The 12,852-nt window shown below is 38.7% G+C and overlaps 1 protein-coding gene across 4 annotated transcripts in view; it reads right to left on the bottom strand.

Annotated features, from left to right (window-relative positions):
• The window catches only part of ADAMTS3 (ADAM metallopeptidase with thrombospondin type 1 motif 3), a 260,534-nt gene that overhangs the window by 224,987 nt on the left and 22,695 nt on the right, over positions 1-12,852 (bottom strand). The window lies entirely within an intron of this gene.

The raw sequence follows: 12,852 nt of genomic DNA, 5'->3' as shown, positions 1-12,852 counted from the left end.
TGTTTTGTACCAAAGTTGTAGCACTCTGATTTAAGAAGTAGATTCAGAACATGTTTTACAGAAAAATTTTAAGACTATGGATCCGATGAGAGGGATGAGGAAATAAAAGGAATCTAGCATTTTTGGTGGACTACAGTTTTTGGACTAAGAAATAGTTACCCAGACTTTATGGAGAAAATCATGTAGTCATGGCTGTTAAGGGTGGATCTTCGGCCCTTTTAAATCTGAGATGGCTTTTAGACATCCAGCTGGGGATGCTGGGTAGGCAGCAATTTACACAGACAAGTCTGGAGCTCATAGGAAAGGGCCAACACGTGGAGTCATCATTGTATAGATGATATCTGAAGCCATAAAATCAGATGGGACCATCAAAGTTCAGAGTGTAGATACAGAAGAGTGTGGCTAAAGCACAGAGCTGGTGTAACTGGTGTATGCACACAGTGCAAGGTTGACTCATGGAACTTAAGGAGAGAGATGGCTCCGGACTGTCAAAGCACAGGACAACTGAAGATCTTAAGGCCTCTGTGTTGACTCATAGCCCCACCACCAGTTCTTGAAGGCAAAGTGGCTTTAGAACCTCACAAGCACTTCTTCTTACTGGCTACTAAATAATTTATGAGCATCCACTTCAAAGTTCCACTTACCATCAGGAAATCTTTCCATGAATCAGAGAAGGAACCCAAGGATCAGACATATTCAGGTGGCTTGTCCATATTCAGATAGTTTCTATACTCTACCAGAACATGGCCTGGGGATGGCACTCACTGGTGCTTCCAAAGAACATGTAGCCTCCAGACAAGGGGACCAAGAGAGGAAGTTGTAGCTATGCACAGTTAATCCAACCTGGGACTGACCTATGCTGAGTCAACTTGGCTGGGATTATGACTGGGTAGTGGGCTAGGGCCAAGGTAGTACTACAGACCAAAAAAAAAAAAAAAAAAGGAAAAAAAAAAAAAAGAAAAGAAAAGTTGTAATTCCTTACCAGAGAAATCAGGTCAGTTGGGAAAAACCAGTATCCAGTATCATTGTACACAGACATGGAACAGTTGAGTTATGGAGTCTGGCACTAACTGAAAACTTGTTAGAAATGCAAACTTTTAGGGGGACCTGGGTGGCTCAGTCAGTTGAGCGTCCGACTTTAGCTCAAGTCATGATCTCATGGTTGGTGAGTTAAGCCCCACATCAGGCTCTCTGCTGTCAGGGCAGAGCCCGCTTCGGATCCTCTGTCCCTTTCTCTCTCTGCTCCTCCCCACTTGAACGCTCTCTCGCTCGCTCTCTCTCTCTCTCTCTCTCTCTCTCTCTCACACACACACACACACACACACAAATAAAAACAAACATTAACAAAAAAGAAATGCAAACTTTTGGACCCCTCCACAGACCTGCTAAATCAGAAGCTGAGGTAGTACCAAGCAATCCATGTCTTAACAAAGCTGTCCAGCAGATGCTGGTGCCCACTGAGGTTTGAGGCCCCTTGGGGAGAATAAGGATTCTCAACTTGAGGTGCATATTCCACATATGCAACACATGAAGAGCTCTTCCAGGGAAAGACATCAACAGAGCTGGTACCACCTTCCTGTGTTGAAGAAACTTTGTAGGTACTTCCCTAACAGCATATCCAAGGGAGAGTCCCTTTTGCTCTTAATATTTTATAAAAACATAACTATATTTCTCTCGATACACACACACATATACACATGTATATGTAGATGTATGTGTATATATGTACGTATCTATGAATATACATATTTCTCTTTACACTAGTTATTTCCACATTTTATTGGAAGTCAAGGGAAAACATCTCCCAAAACTATAATAGCTTGGGTTGTGATAGTTGAAGTCTTTGGAGCCTTCAAGAACTCAAGACTTAGTCATAATGGATTAAATATAAATTTTAAAAAATAAATAGGAAAAGCATTAGAATAAAGCAACCATATCTCAACATTTGGAAAAGTAACACTTATATATGCAGTTTCTACCCCAGACCATTGTTAACGATAATGGTCAAGTAGGATGCTTTGATTTCTTCCTTGGCCTGGAATGCACTGTCCACAACAAACTTAGTTATAGAGTCATAGAACATCAGTCCTAAAATGAATCTCAGAAGTTCATGGTCAATAATTCCCTAATTTTAGGTCCCTGAGTCTGTAGGAACCAGTGGAGGCAGTAACAGAAATCTGGGAATGACTATCACTGTATTACAAAGCTGAACAAAATGCTATAGGTTCTAAGAATGACTATCTTTTTATCAGAAAGATCACCAAAGATCACCAAAGATCTACAACAAAGTAAGTTGTACTTGTTGGCAATTCTGACCAGCCAATTTTGTATGTTTTTATTATTAACACACAGGAAAAATGATTCATTACTTAATAAACAGTTTTCTGGTTTACATACCATTTCAAAACATAAGGTCCAACAGTTGGAAGAAAAAGAATCACCGATCTAATTCAAACCCCTAGTTTTTAAGTACGGGAAGGAGAAACAATGTAGTTCCATATATATAGTCCTAATTTTAAAACATTCTCATAGAGGCGTATGTTTCTAAAATCTTTCCAAGCATAGCACATAAAAAGAGGCCTCCCCCCAAATTTTAGATCAATAGTTCAAGTCTAGGACCAATATGGTTCAGAATCTTACAAGTCTAGGTTTGGTGCCACAGTTGAAGTGTAAGGTAACAATGACATGTGGCTGACCAAACAGAGACGGAGATCTTATAGTGACTTAATTATATCTGAATCCACATCATTCCTTCTGGTCTGTTTTCTTGTCCTAGCAGCCAGTTAAGACCATCCTCGGAGACAGGTATGAAAAATAAAGGAGTGTATAAAACCAGGCAGGAAAGCAGAAAATATTGGCACACTCTAAAGCAAGATCAAGTATCCCACAAGCTTAAAGGAAGTATTAGCCCAAGATTCTAATCACTATGTTAAAAGCATCCTGTTTCACAGATAATGCTAAATGAAACTTTTCCCACTGGGTCTGGGTTGCTAACATTTGCAGAATCTCTCACTAAGTGCTGTTGTTCGTTTTCTCTTGGGCTTCAAGTGCTCAGACCAGGTCCCACTATGTTCATATGACACCCCAGCATCTAATAGCACAGTCTTCTCAATCTATAACAATCTTTCACTTTTAGGGACATCACCAGACAGAAGTAGGCCTTCAAGAAATCTATTACGTTTTAAACTGGAGTTAAAATCAGCTGATCAAAAATTCACCAGGACCCCAAAAGTCTATTTTGATAATGCCACTTACGCTGATGAATTTTCAAAATGAATTTTCTGATAGTTGGAGCTAGAGACCCATCATGCCACCTTTATCTCCATTCCCCTCAACTGCCTCACAGAGATGTAGAAAATGCATATACTTTGCTGTGTTTTGTTTTGTTTTGTTTTAAGGAATACTCTGGACTGGAAAAAAAAATTGATATAAGAAAGCATATTGACCGCCATCACCTAATAAAACAGATAAGAAATGAACAAGATTGGCAAGGCTCTGAACAACAGTCTTATATCGCCTAATGCCATAGACCTCTTTATCACTATCCTAAAAAATGTATCACTCTGAGGTTCATAATATAAATATTTTCCCAAAACAAAAAGCATGAGAGGAATGTTAAAATTATGACTTATGCCTGGTTAATTCCATTCTAGCCGGAGTATGGGCTATATCACGTGACTAAAGGGAAATTTTCCTGAAGCAGTTTCCTGCATGGTAGGTACACTGAAACAGCTGAGTGGTCATCTGCATAAAACAAAAGTATTACAATAATAATAACAATAGGAAGCCAATCATGGATGCTTACTACATCTTTCTCAACTCTGAAAAACCTAGTAAGTGGAACAAGGTGTCTTTACCTCATATTTCTAAGTAGAACCTAAGAAAGGACTTCCTCTATCTGGCAGAGCTACATATAAATAAGACGGAGAGTAGTGAGTTTCCCATCCTTAGATGTCTTCAGGAGGGCAAAAGTTAGAGTATCTCTCAAGAGCTGATAATAAAGGAGTCCTGCTTCAGGTGGAGAAGGTGATGTGAACGTTACAGGATTTTCACCAAGGTATTCACTTCAGAGAAGATGGAATTTTCCATAAATTAGGTCACAGGCTGACTTGGCCACCACCTGCAGTATTTATTTTGCGAACTAAAACCATTACTAATATTATGAAATCACAAAACATCAAGGACAAATAATTTTAAATTGATTAAAGAAGGAAAAGGACGACAGTAATAATCTTCAATTTCCTAAGCACAAGGCTGTGTGAAAGATGCCCTAACAGTCTTGGAAAAGCCTTGACATGACGTCCACTTTACTGAAGGAAAGACACCTCCAAAAAGTTAAATCACTTGTGTAAGGTCACAGGCTGGTAGGTGGCAGAACGGGAACTGGAGTTAAGTCTGTCCGATTCTACCCTGACGCCATGCCCACTCTTGCCATGAGCCGTTTCCCTCAACCATTTCACACGTGTTGACATCTGTCACCAATAGTAGTTACATTTTTCCAAACTGAACTGTTTCATAGTATCATAACTCTAAATAGCTTAGTTGGGGTTCCTCTTCATTGGTGTTTATGGATTTCACTACAAAACTCCAAACCGAACACCTTGTAAGCATTTTATAAAAGTAGGCTATAACAATCTAGATAATGCTTTTCAAAACATATCAGGCTATATATAATATATATAATGTCCTTTTTTTTTTTAACATTACTAACTCTGAAGTTAGACCTCAGTGCACTTATATATCCCTTTTTCTTTAATCAATAAACTAGAATATTCAGAAATGTATTACAATTATGGAAGATTTGAACTTGTTTATCAAAGGGCTCACAAACCACACTAAGACTAATGATAATGTGTTGATACATTTAGTGTAGTCTGGCATTGCTTAAAAATTAATCAACTCTTTTGAAAATAATTAAAAAAAAAAACACCAGGTGATCAAAGTCCCTTGTTTTAGAGACAAAGAATTCCCAAAGTCTGACTACCTGAATAAAAAGTACAATAGATTTTCTATCCCAAAATTTTTTGCAATTTCACTGCTGTAGACTAACAACAATAGGTTACAACCTCGTTTTTCAATTGTATTTCTGATTAACACTGTTGTTATTCCAGCAGTGTTAAAAACATACAAGTCAATTCAAGTTGTTCATTTTTGTCAACAACCCACATTGTGAGAGGCACATTTAGGTAGCTTGGGGTAATAGAATTGTCATGGGCTTTGTTGCCACTAGACCCACATGCCAATATAGCTCTGCCACCAACTCTACGACCTAACATCAAATTCTGTCACTGGTGTTTAAATCAAAGTATTTTATTAAACACTGATTTTCTCTCCCTTTTCTATGGCTTGCCATAAAGATGTGTGCATATGTGTTTATATGTGTGTGTCTGTGCATATATATATTTCTATATACACACAAACACATATATAGCTACAGAGTACAAATACTATAAATGATACAAGATGAGATTTAATATCAAATATAATGCATCTATTCAGTTATTTTTGTTTTCTTTTTTGAGACTTAAGTCAAGCTGATCTAATTACTCTTTATGCTCAAATTTTTTACTTTCTTTTTTTTAAAAAAAGTTGTTTATTTATTTATTTTGAGGGGCGGGGGGGGTGGGATGAGCAAGGAAGGGAAAGAGAAAGGGGGAGAGAAAGAATCCCAAGCAGGATCAGTTCTGTCAGCAAGGAGCCCGATGTGGGACTCAAACTCACAAATTGTGAGATCATGACCTGAGCCAAAATCAAGAGTCAGAAACTTAACCAACTGAGCCACCCATCACCCCATCAATTTTTTTTTACTATCTTTATAGTAGTGCATTGTAAACAAATACAGTTAAATCTCGGTTTGTGAGCATAATTTGTTCCAGAAACATGCTTGTATTCCAAAGCACTCGCATATCAAAGAGAATTTCAAGAACCATTGGCTCCGTTATGATCATATGACATTCGGGACCAGGTACTACTCATATTGCAAGATATTGCTCGATCATCAAGTTAAAATTTATTAGAAATGTTTGCTTGCCTTGCAGAACACTTGCAGAACAAGTTACTCGCAATCCAAGGTTTTGCTGATACCACTAAAATGACATTAGGAACACTCCTTGGAGAATGAAAAGAAGTAGAGGATATGAACATAGAGTAAATATAATAAGAAAGTGAGGAAAACATTTCAGATGGAAAAAATAATAGTCCTAGCAGGAAGCTTCCTAAATGGCACAATCACTGATCAAACTTGAAAAGTTGAAGAACCTGGACGAAGATCTGAGAAGTCAGATTTTTCAAAGTCAAATTTCATAACCCTCTGGGATAAAATTTAGGGAACAAATTCTAGAAAAAAAGTGACTAAGAAAAAAACCTCCCTAAACTCCACACAAAAAGGCCTCATGACTTCATGACTTTTCTATGAAGAAAAGCAACATAATTAAGGAACAAGAATCTTGCCCACCTTCCATCCTGAATACCCATGCAAACTTGCTAATCTCAATGACACAGTCACTGATGTATGCTCCTTTTTCTTTCTCCCTTTTGTATCGTCTGGCCCCGTATTTGGATTAATACTGGCCCTCCTCTGTATTGGTTTTATATGTTACAAAGTTCATGAAATCAACTTCCCCTTTTCCCCTTTGTTCTTAGGGCCATCACAGGGGGGACCTCCAACAAGACCCCTATGTTCCTCAGAGGCTCCTCCTCCTACCCATCCCGTCCCCACCATCATCAGGGATCACTGTAACATAAATGCTCACCTTTCCAATTCTCTTGTTTCACAAATATTGCTTCCTCCAAGAAGCCTTCTAACATCCTTCCAGGCAGAAATCATTGTTCCACCATCCAAGCTCTCACATTTCATCTGGTCTAGTCTTACAACATATAAAACTTTCTGCTTCGTACTTCCGTTCTGCTTTTGCACATCTTATTTCCAGAGCCCTTGGGAGACAAAGGCTATGCCTGATTTCCCTCACTATTTACCACAGCAATCGGTACAGGACTTTACATACCCCAGTGCTTCAAAATGCTTTAACTTGGGATCAGTATTCCTGGAAGCAAAGATTAAGTCAAAAGAATAACACAGTTTCTTCAAAGTTGAAAACTTTGAGGCTGGATTTAGTTAGCAAGAGCTCTGACCTCAAAACATGATTATGCACAAGGGCATCATATCAACACCAGGATGTCCTTTTGTTCTTGTTTTATGGTGATTTACTAGCAGAAGGTACTTTCAGATGTGGTCAGCACTACTTTCACAGGTTTAAGGCATGTCTTGACTATCTTCAAAAAATCTGTATTAGAGTTATAATGAAGTCATGGTTGTCAAGACACTGGCAAGAAGAAGAAGCATTACTTCCCAAGCTGACAGCAGAAAGAAAAAGTACCTCTGCTGCTGCTTTTATTTTGTTTGTCCACGTCTGTCCACAGACAGATTTGCAGTAGTATCTTTACATTTTCCCCGATTTTTTAACTCATCTTTAAATTTTATTTTTTAAAAATTTACTGCACCAAAGTGAAAGGCATAAAGTAAAAACAAATCATAATCAAAATGATGTAAAGCAAATAATCAGCACTGAACCGGTGATATTTATATAGAAAATTGAGATAAAAATGGAGATGAACTACAAAAAGCTATTACAAAGAAATATTTTTTAAATTTAAAAACACTTCTGATGTTTTTTTTTTTTTCCACTTCCTACTTTATTCCAAGCCCGCGTCCTTGGATATTCTTTGTAGAAGATCAACTAAATCACACAGGAGAAATAGAGCCAAAAAAATCGGGAAAGACTTGACATATGTATGATTTTCGACTTATGCAAATCAGATACAAAATGTGAAAATGATCAAGGACGATGCCAAACCTTGCCTCTTTCCCCCGGATATGCACACTGGCTGCCTATATATCTGAGAAAGGAGGCAGAGTGGGAGATGTACCCAACCATGCACACCTGGCATAAGCGGGGACACACAACTAAGGTAAGTAAGTACTGTCAGCTCCCAAAGGATCACAGCTTAACCAAATCTCAGGAAAGAAGCAATGAGGCCTGTCGGGGTACTGGTTCTCCCAGACTAATTGAACTCAAGAATGTCCATCCATTCTTCATTTTGAAAGGGGCCAGTGTCAGCTGCTGTTTTTGTCCTTCTGTTTCTGGAAATTAGTATGGGGGCTTTGAGCTTTATCTAGTCTTGTATTGCTCAAACAGCCTGGTGTAGGTGCCCAGGGATAAAACAAGGTTTCAGTCCTTTTTTCCTGTAACCTTCTCAGGTCTCTGAAATCTGCATGTAAACCATAAACATACAGATCTCCCCCTGTCCCATCAAAAAAAAAAAAAAAAAAATGACACCTTTCATAGACATGTTCCCAGGGAGGTGACAGGCCTTCAGCCATCAGGTTCTTCTCATAAAAGCAGATGTTCAAATGTCAGCATCTAAAGATCAGCCCTCAAAAACGCTCTTTTCTAAATCCACTATAAATAACTAGAGACTTGTATCTGTTTTTAGTATCAAACATTTGTTTCATTAGATTGAGCTGCATTTACAATCACTGGTCAAATATTCTTAATCCCAGGCACACTGGCTCATAATACATTTTAGATAGACTTTTTAAAAAGTGCATCTGCAGCTAGACTTACTGAAATAGGCCTGGCAAGAACATGTTTTTGAGGGGACCAAATCCCAAAGCAAAAGTCTTAAGGCAGGAAAATCTTTTCTTGTTTAATTTTTTTAATGTTTATTTATTTTTGAGAGAGAGCGAGACAGAGCACGAGCAGAGGAGGGGCAGAGAGAGAAGGAGACACAGAGTCCGAAGCATGCTCCAGGCTCTGAGCTGTCAGCACAGAGCCACGAAGCACGAGATCATGACCTGAGCCGAAGTTAGACACTTGACCGACTGAACCACCCAGGAGCCCCATTAAGGCAGGAAAATCTTAAGGCTATTTTCTTAATGGTTTGCAATTGTCCTCAAAGACTTCATCTGGCCATTCCCCAAGTCTACAAAAGATAAAATGCCATCATTATTAACCAGATGTGACTATCAGATATTTCAGGAAAGGGGTACCATTTATGGTTTCCAAAGTGTTAACCTCAAGCTTCCAAGACCCTCTGCCCTAAGAGTGAAGATCCCTGTCCGAGATCTCAGGGAGCCTCCAGGTGGTCGGAAGTGAGGAGGAGTCAGGAAGAAGAGACACCAGGAGAGAGTATCTCCCAACTGTGTTTCAACCAGGCCTTTCCTGAGCTTATCCGTTTTACCCATTACTTTCTTAGATAACCCCTAGTGATTTCATTTGAAGGAAGAATTCCAAATGTTCTCCTGAAATGCTGAAAACTTCTGTCCTAGATACACTCCCTTGATCATAAGCCCAGCCCACAAGGAAATCACTGAGCTGGATAACCCAGGAAAACCATTACCAGTCAGCTCTTCCACTCCCAACTAGTTCCCTCTGATGATAATCCAGGGGAATTAACATAGCAATATTGTTCCAGCAAGTCTAGAGAAATTCAGTTTCCTTATGTTATGAAATACATGAAATAAAGCCTACTAACCAAACAACCCTTTATTTTGGCACATTTATAGACCACAAAATATGATTGTGAGCTGCCACTGCTCACAGGGGAGATTTAATGGTGTTACAGAATAAATGCCAGGGCTCTGTGGAATAAAGAAATCTATTTTCAGCTGAGATTCTCAGCCAGAAGTGTCTTCCCACTAAGAAGTGTGTGAAATTTCAGAAATGTAGAAGCAGAGAGGTAAAGCACGTCAACACCCTCTAGCCAAAGACCACCAGCAGCACATCTGTAGTGGACAAGCTGGGTTTATTACATGTTGCATGGAGGGAGAATGCACACCAGAGGGAACCACGAGCATTTCAGTAAGAGAGCGTTAGAAAGAACCTATTAGGACTCAGGCTTCCGTTGGGTAATTTGGGGGAAGTCTAGAGAAGCGGGGCTTTGTTCTCTATTGAATGCTATCAGAAAGCAGGGGCAATTCAATGACTAAACATCTCAATAGGTCTTACCTATAAGTAGGATAGACTAGAGCAGGAAAAAGCTGTAAATGGTAAAGAATCAGTAGTCACTCATAACTGATCATCTTGCAAAGAACAGGAAAAGGTCACACTAGTCAGGAACAGATATTATTCTTGGCCACACTGGGTAAGAACCAGTGTCAATTCCTTTCTGCAGAAGACTCTGATGCTGATTTCAGAAACCCAGAGAGTAATATATTAGTTACTATACATACCTATGTCTAGATCGAATTCTAGACATTGGCTTTGGATATGTCACTCAAGGCATTTTTCTGTCCTCTTAAATAACACCTATATTAAAGTACCTTTCCTGTGATCATTTCATATAGTTACCTGGGATAGGTAGACTATACCTTACTATTTCAGTCAAGTATCTGATGTCCAGAGGAGTAAAAACACCTAAGTGTCATTGCTTGCTTTGTAAACTATCTGTGGTGAAGAAACCATTTTCTTTCTCCCAATTGGTCTTGGACTATTTTGTAAAATACAACAAAAATTAATTACTAGAAAAATTAAATGATAAAACGCAAAACACAAGCCCCATTTTTATTTTATTATCAGGCCCAATGCAAATACAATAATTGTCAAATTGGTATAAGAGTTTCTATATATATAGTCTCACTTTTGGTATTTCTCTTTTCACAAGTGAGTCTGTAGACACACTTTGAGGACCATTGGTTTTTAAATTAAATTAAAGCATTCTTTACTACAAACTAATTCTGAGAGTGAGGCCCATTTCAAACTCACATAGCATGCCACAGGTTACATAAGAGAAAAGAGATGTAAGGCGTTTCACTCAGAAGGCCTTGCTATAGAGCCCCCAATCTTAGTGAAAAATAAATACCTATGGCTGTTTCTTATAGGCAACAGCTTGAAAGGACACATGTAGAAAGTCAGATCACTGGAATGCCATCTAAAATCAACATAACCAAAAGGATTACACTTCTAGTCCAGGTAGAGCTTCAGTAGAGACTTAACTATATACTTGCTGGGCTGGGATTTATCCATTGGTCGATTATAATCAGAGCCTCCCAGGGGTACCTGGGTGGCTCAGTCAGTTAAGCATCTGACTTTGGCTCAGGTCATGATCTCACAGTTCGTGGGTTCAAGCCCCATGTTGGGCTCTGTGCTGTCAGCTCAGAGCCTGGAACCTGCTTTGGATTCTGTCTCCCTCTCTCTCTTCCCCTCCCCCACACACACTCTGTCTCTCTCTGAAAATAATAAACTTTAAAAAAAATATTTTTAAAAAATCAGAGCCTCCCAGGGCAATGGCTTCATACCCCATCAGGTTAATCCTCAGGCATCTATGTTATCTCAGTATCCCAGCTTCCCTTTCTAAGGTCAAGAAAGGTCAAGCTTAAATCCCTTCCTTGCCAGTTAAAGGGGAAAATGGGCTCAGGAATCAGCCAAGTTTATTTACATTCCCTTCAATTAAACTTCCTACTTCATCTCAGCTAAGGGCTTATCCCATCCAATGCAATCCTGCAATTCTTTGAATTTGTCCCCAGCTCAATAAAGTGGTCCTGGTGTTATCCCTCCAGTCTGGTGATGTGCTCTCCATGACCCTGCTCACTGCTCTTCCTGCCCTCATCTTCACTCCTCCTCCTGGCACATGGCTACTCTGAGCTGGAAACTCTAGAAAAGGCCTCATTTCACACACCCACATCGTCAGCACTGCCTTCTCTGCAGGCCAGACCCACCCTTTTCCTGGATCAAGCTGAAGGTCTGAGCCACTTATCTCTGGCTCAAAACTCTGTCCTATCCATAAACTCTCTCCAGAAGATATTTCCCTTAACTACAATTTTTCAAGTTAAACACGACGCTACTCTACATACATATGCCAAATATTTTGACACTTAAATTCTATGGCATATTTGACGTCTTTGAGCTGTAGGATTGTAACCATTATTCCTTTCACCATTTCACAGTGCCTAGAATAGCACTCAGTCCATTACTGGCTCCCACAAACATTATTTAATTAATTAACTGATGGGTCAAATAATGGAACAAATGAATACTTGCAATGTAGTACAGACACGCACTCAACATCCATGTATACATGTTTACACTGTATCTTAAAAGTGAGAAATTAAAGAATCCTAATAATTAACATTCATTCCTACTCTATATTTTCTTCTTCCTTATAACAATGTGTTATTGCCCCAGATTCTGTCTCTGTGATTAGATCATTTGACTTGTACAGTAAGAAAAATACTGATTTCTTGGTCAGGTTTAAAAATGCTTTCTTTGCCTTTTTACCTTCCTTAAACTGATTTTCAAGCTAATATCCCACATCTCAAATCTTAACTAGGAAAATAAAAAGTACACACTTTTTTATGCTAGAAAACTAAAAAATAACACTGAATTAAGTTTTACACTCAATATATTTTACTTACAAGTATTATAAAACAGTACCTTTTATATAATTTATTTTCTTTTATATCTTAGTAGTACTGAATCAAGCTCTCTCAATGAATTACTTTAAACTTAGTCCTCTAGAAAGTGTTTCTTTATTTCCCAGTCAGTGACTTCATAATTCCCATCTATTCAACCTTTGTGTAGAATGAGAAGAATTTGAGAGATTCCTTATGCCTTCAGAGCCCAGAATACCACCTAGCACCAAATGTGAGCATATATATATAGATCCTAACCTAATGGAATCCAACTTGAAAACATGGACCTGTTCTATTCAGTTTTCTGTGCAGGCTTTTAAAAGCCTACAGAACATCAGGAGGCAGTACAAGACTGTAGAAAAAAAGCCTAAAACAATGACCTAACTAGCATTTGATAAAACATATGTATCATAACTCCTCTGGGTTGGGCCTATGCATAGAAC

The sequence above is a fragment of the Acinonyx jubatus genome, chromosome B1 (assembly GCF_027475565.1).
Source record: "Acinonyx jubatus isolate Ajub_Pintada_27869175 chromosome B1, VMU_Ajub_asm_v1.0, whole genome shotgun sequence".
NCBI classification, from domain to species: domain Eukaryota; kingdom Metazoa; phylum Chordata; class Mammalia; order Carnivora; family Felidae; genus Acinonyx; species Acinonyx jubatus.
This window is presented reverse-complemented; position numbering and strand designations above follow the sequence as displayed.